The sequence below is a fragment of the Triticum urartu genome, chromosome 7A (genome assembly GCF_056163025.1).
Source record: "Triticum urartu cultivar PI428250 chromosome 7A, HENAU_Tu73, whole genome shotgun sequence".
NCBI classification, from domain to species: Eukaryota; Viridiplantae; Streptophyta; class Magnoliopsida; order Poales; family Poaceae; genus Triticum; species Triticum urartu.
In genome coordinates, this window is record NC_141879.1 from 745,405,148 (window position 1) to 745,410,914 (window position 5,767).

At 41.9% G+C, this 5,767-nt stretch overlaps 1 pseudogene; it reads left to right on the forward strand.

The window, feature by feature from the left end:
- The first annotated feature begins 879 nt into the window (after positions 1-879).
- LOC125523770 (uncharacterized) lies at positions 880-1,954 on the forward strand (annotated as a pseudogene).
- Positions 1,955-5,767: the final 3,813 nt, after the last annotated feature.

The following is a 5,767-nucleotide window of genomic DNA, read 5'->3' on the forward strand; positions in this document are numbered from 1 at the left end:
AAACATGGTTGTAATTTTTATTACCTTTGTTGTTCTTTGTACTGTCATGATTGAAGATGGATAGATTGGAAGTTTCTCGAAAAAAATGTGGCCAGCTGAGTTCGAGTGCCAAATCAGAAGCTAGACTACGTAGTGGCAAGACTCCGGTGAATCTAATACCTACAGCGTCTCACCGATCGACAGAAGCTGGCACATGTTTGGCATACTTAACTTACTCCAATACTTGTGGCCATTGCAATGCAATGGTACCTCGACGACCAAATTAACTAGGAAAGGAAGAGCCGAGGAAGGCAATATTCTTTCTTGAATCTTGACATGGTCTAAGCCTACCTACCTAATCAAGTATAATTTGACTAATATATAGTTGACGAGTGTAGTGGTGGTGGTCGTGGCATGCCCTATACTCTTCGACCGAACCAGTGCTGGTTAACAAGGGACAAGATGGATCGCCACTTGTACTACTGCATGCATGCAGTATAGGTACACTTACTGCAAAGGAAACAATCATCCATGATTGACCATCACTAACAGACCACAATCATGCCTTGTGCACAATCCCCGACCGAGTCGGCACACAGATGGATCGCCACTTGTACCACATCATGCATCTTGTTTATACAATTTATCCTTACTCTATTAGTTGTCTCCTTCCTAATCTCCACCTAACGCTAATTCTGATGTATAAGAAAGGAAGACCAACGCGGCGACGACCACGACCATTGACCAACCGCATCCATCCATCCATCCATCCGTTAGTCCATTCATCCGTCGATCAATAACTAATGCATGCAATGAATATGCATATCTACTTCCAACAAAGCCAAAGAGAATGACCGGTCGAACATGTCAACAACCTTTTATGCTCCTATATATACATTGCCATCGATGCAGGCTTCCTCAATCCAACTGGAGCAAAGCAGACACCACATACACCTCACTCAGCTCAGCTCACCTCATTTCGAAGAAGAAAAGAAAGAAGATCTAAATCGCGTCATGTTGCCAGGAAGGTTTCTTGGTCAGAAGAAGGCGAGGTCACCGGCGGGTCCGTCCACAACCCCAAGAACACCAACGCTAGCGGCAACCTCAAGACCGTCAACAACAGTGCCTCCGTTGGTTGCCTCAACAACATTACCAAGGGTGACTACTCCTGGGGCCTCAAGATCCTGAGCCAGCGTGGCTTCTTCCACCACATCAAGAACATCAGCAATGGCAGTTCCGCCCACGGGCTCAAGAATATCAGCAACGTCGGCTCAACCCGCTAATTCGAGACCCGCAAACTCAAGACCGTCAACAACAGCAAATCCGCATCTGACCTCAAGAACTTCAACGACGGCAAATTTGTATGCGACCTCAAGAACTTCAACAACTGCAAATCCGTATGCAACCTCAAGAACGCCAACAACGACAAACCCGCCTGCAACCTCAAGAACGTCAACAATGGCAAATCCATACGCAGCCTCAAGAATGTTAGCAGCATCAGTAGCGGTGGCTCCTTCTGCGACCTCAAGAATGTCAACAAGAGCCGCTCCATCCACGACCTCCAGAATGTCAACTAGAGCAACGGTGGCCTCAAACCAACCGAGGACACTGCAGCCAGGTGCGCCGACCTCAAAAACGGCTAGGACGATGGCCCCACCCTTGTCCGCAACGACAAGTCGTAGTCGTGCCGCTCCCACACGTCCAACTGCTTCAAGCACACACCGATGATCTCCATCCATGTACGTCGTCCATCTTCAATGAAGTTAAGTGCGTTGAGACCAGATTAGTTATGTTACAGTAAATTAATAAATTTGTAAACTCGATTGGGTCGAGCCAGTGACATGTAAGCCAGTAGTGTGCCAATTGATGAATAGAGGGTCTACGGGCTTGGATGTAATTTATGTTATTTGGTGGTTCTTTGTACTATAATGACATTGATGAATAAAATGGAAGTCTTTCCAGCAATAAAAGATAAGTGTACCAGATCACGTTGCGGCTATTTTTGTTTTTCCTGGTGTTATCGAGTCATGTTGTTGGGTGACCAAATAAAAGAACTGAGTCAGAAATTACGTGCACATGATTATTAACACGTCAACAACCAACATAGGAGCTCTGTTAGGCCTTTTAATCTTGATTATGTATCTGCATATTTGTTTTGAGTCCTACTTGTAACTTAGATGTCTTGGGAGTAGCGAGTCCGGCGAAGCTTCAACAAAGATGTGTCGAGAAGGCGAGATGCTAGACCTCCGTGAGAAGCGGCAAGACGTGATGAAGCTGGAGCGTGACCGGCTGCACGATGAGGAGGAGCTGCACTAGTAGAAAACGGGCCTATTGTCCCGGTTCATAAGGGATTTTTGTCCCGGTTCCTGAACCGGGATTAAAGGGTCGTTACTAATGCCCTGACCCTTTAGTCTCGGTTCTAACCAGAACCGGGACAGATGGGCCTCCACGTGGCCGGTGCGCCGAGCCCAGGCAGGAGGGTCTTTGGTCCCGGTTGGTGGAACCAACCGGGACCAATAGGCATCCACGCGTAAGCATTTCTGTGGCTGGGGTTTTTTTTTTGAAAGGGGCTTGTTTAGGGGTTTTGGGGGTTAATTTAGTTTGTTATTAGCTAGCTAATAGAGAGAAGTGTCCTCTCTTATATCTCCGTGCTTGGTTTATACCAACGCTATGCTATGCCTAAACATGGCTTAGATTGAAGTGAAGGCAACATATGTGGTGCATGTCGAAAGTAATACTAATTAATCCTAACTTGATCAAGTTTGGATTAGTACTACTTTCGACATGCACCACATGCATGTTGCCTTCACTTCAATCCAATCCATGTTCATTTCACCGACTGATATATGTACAATAACTCTTCATGCTCACATCATGCATCATCATAATAATAAGTCCTACTAATCATCATGATAGAACTTCTACTTGTTATTAATAACAAGTCATACGATCATCATCCTCATAGTCATCGAACCCAACCCTACTTAATTGTTCTTAGCACATGATCATCAGTATTAGGTAGGACCTAAATACCCTCTTTAAGGTAAAATAGCATAAAACAGTATAGACCCTGACTCTCCATTATGGAGAATGGAGATCATCCTGTCTTCAATTCTTGTGCCGCGCTTTCTTTTGCGTCCAAGAACCTCTTTACGAGTGTCCATACATTTTTCCATTCTCTGATTTGCATGTCTCCACTTCTTTTAGAAATCCGGTATGGACAGTTGAGATTCGTAGGATGACCTGGATATATGGTCAAAACATCAAGGCGACCATGCTCATACATCAGATGAGGCACACAATCCTCTGGGATTATCTGTTGAAAAACATAGTAATAACTTCATAGTTAGCAATGAAGTACTAGTTTTATATAGAAGTATGCAAAAGATGCACGTATGTCGTAATAGTAAAATATCTTACCAGGGTATCTCCATAGTAGTTACCGTAGTTCAACACGTGCACTAGTGGCACGTATTGACCATAATGTTGAGGAGTTCGATTGTAGATATTGTAATTCTCAAGATCATTACAAAATCCAACCAGATGATTTTTCTCCTTAACTCAGAGCCATCGGTGTAGTAAGTTCTATCTATCATCTTCTGCACATTCTTTGATACTTCAAAATAAGCTATCAATGGAAATAAGCTGTCAACTATTTTGAAATGAACAATATAAATTAGTTAATAATTAACTATGTTTGAGAAACTCACATAGCGGTAGAACTGGAGGCGTATCAACAAGGACCCAAATGTTCATATTGTCTTGCTCGATTTCAGGATCACCAAGATCCATGGTGACAAGCATACCCTCATCAAAATCATACAATTTGCAAAATGCTTCCCAATTTTTGCAACCAAAATGGGTTACGCTCTCAGCATTATACAGCTTTACTTCAAAATCCACATCATGATGGGTCCTTAGGTGAATTTTCTTCGTTTCAAAATTTTCATGGTCTTCAAAATCCATCCTCTTCAAGACATAGCGTCTTGCATGGCATGGGATAAACTATACTCGAATTGTAAAAGATGAAAATTACACGTTGAAATAGTTGAAGTCATGCTTAATTATGAAAAAAACACTTGTCGTCGTTGCGTACCGTTTCAACTTCGAAGGTCTCCTCGAGCTTAATGCTGAAGCGCCGATCATCGTCCAGGTGAGGCCTGTCGCACAGACCTCGATCGTCGTGGTACCAGTCGCACTCCCCCGGGAGACTTCCGTCGTCCGATGATGACATTTCCTACGTTCATAATTCAAAGATTAAACATGTACAATTAAATATATATATATATATATATATATATATGTACTACAAAAACTAAAGTAGATCATTATTATTCAACTAATCATATGCATATGCCTTGCATAGTGCTCTCCAATTTGAGCATTCAATAAGAAAAATCAAATCGCAAAATAAAGTAGTATTCAAATTAGGATGCATTCAATTATAAAAAAAACTACATCATCTCCATGTGTCCGTACATCGTCGAATATTATCACTAATACACGTCGAATACTATCATACATATCGCCAGTACAGCTAGAACCGTAGCGCCCGACGGGTATCAGCGCGGGCGGTGGACACCCAAAGGGAAGGAACCATCACAGGATCATAGCTCCAGTGAGATCCCTAAAGAACCTGCCAGGTATTCTCGAACCTGCCCTCCAACGCCACCATGTAGCGACGGACGTGCTGGTCCTCCTCGCTGACACGGTGACGTACCACCTCCGCGGTGTCCGGAAGCCTCGGCACCGTCACTGGCCCACGCGACCGCCACCAAACAAGGATCGGGTCAACGACGGGCTGGCTCCTCACCAAGCTACGCCCCCCCAGAAGGTAGCGCCTCCCAGTACCACCCCGGCGGAGCCCAGTCCCGGACATGGCCCATCTGGTCAAGCAGGTGTCGTCCTCCGCCGACTCGACGACGAGGATGCGGGATAGGCATCGTCCACGTCGATGCGGGAATAATTGCTTTAACTAAAAAAATAAACTAGTTCTATTAATTTTCTTGCTAAAAATAAAATACTTCTATAGTAAAATAAACCAGTTTTATTAAATCAACTAGTTCAACTACTAAGCACTTACTATAAATAGAATAAAGTAGTACTTACTAAAAATAAACAAGTTTACCTAGTTCTAACTAATTCCATTAAACACTTTCTAAGTAGTACTTACTAAAAGTTATCGGGGAGGGGGGTATATCGACAACGACATACCCGATAACAAAAATAAGAAGAGGAAGAAGAAGAAAAAAAAAGAGGAGAAGAAGAAAGGAATAAAGGAGGAGATCGAAGAAAAAAAGAAAAAAAGAGGAGAAGAAGAAGAATAATTCTTCTTCTTCTCCTCTATTCCTTCTTCTTCTCCTCTTTTTTCTTCTTCTTTTTCATCTTCTTATTTATTTCTCCTCTTCTTCCTCTCCTCTTCTTCTTATTCTTCTTCTTCTTCTCCTTCTTCCTCTTCTTATTTTCCTTTTTTCTCTCCTTCTTTTTCTTCTAAATATGAACATATACGTAAATGACTTTGATCATACATAATTTTCAGATTCCTACACAATATGAACATATACATAAATTGACAAAGAAAATTCTATGAACAAAAAGAATCATAAAAATTCTATGAACAAAATTACAACAGAAAAAAATCATAAAAAATCTATGAACAAAATTACAACAGAAAAAAATCATAAAAAATCTATGAACAAAATTACAACAGAAAAAAATCATAAAAAATCTATGAAAAATTGACATATTCTTTGCATATGGACATACAAACATTTGCATATTCAACAAT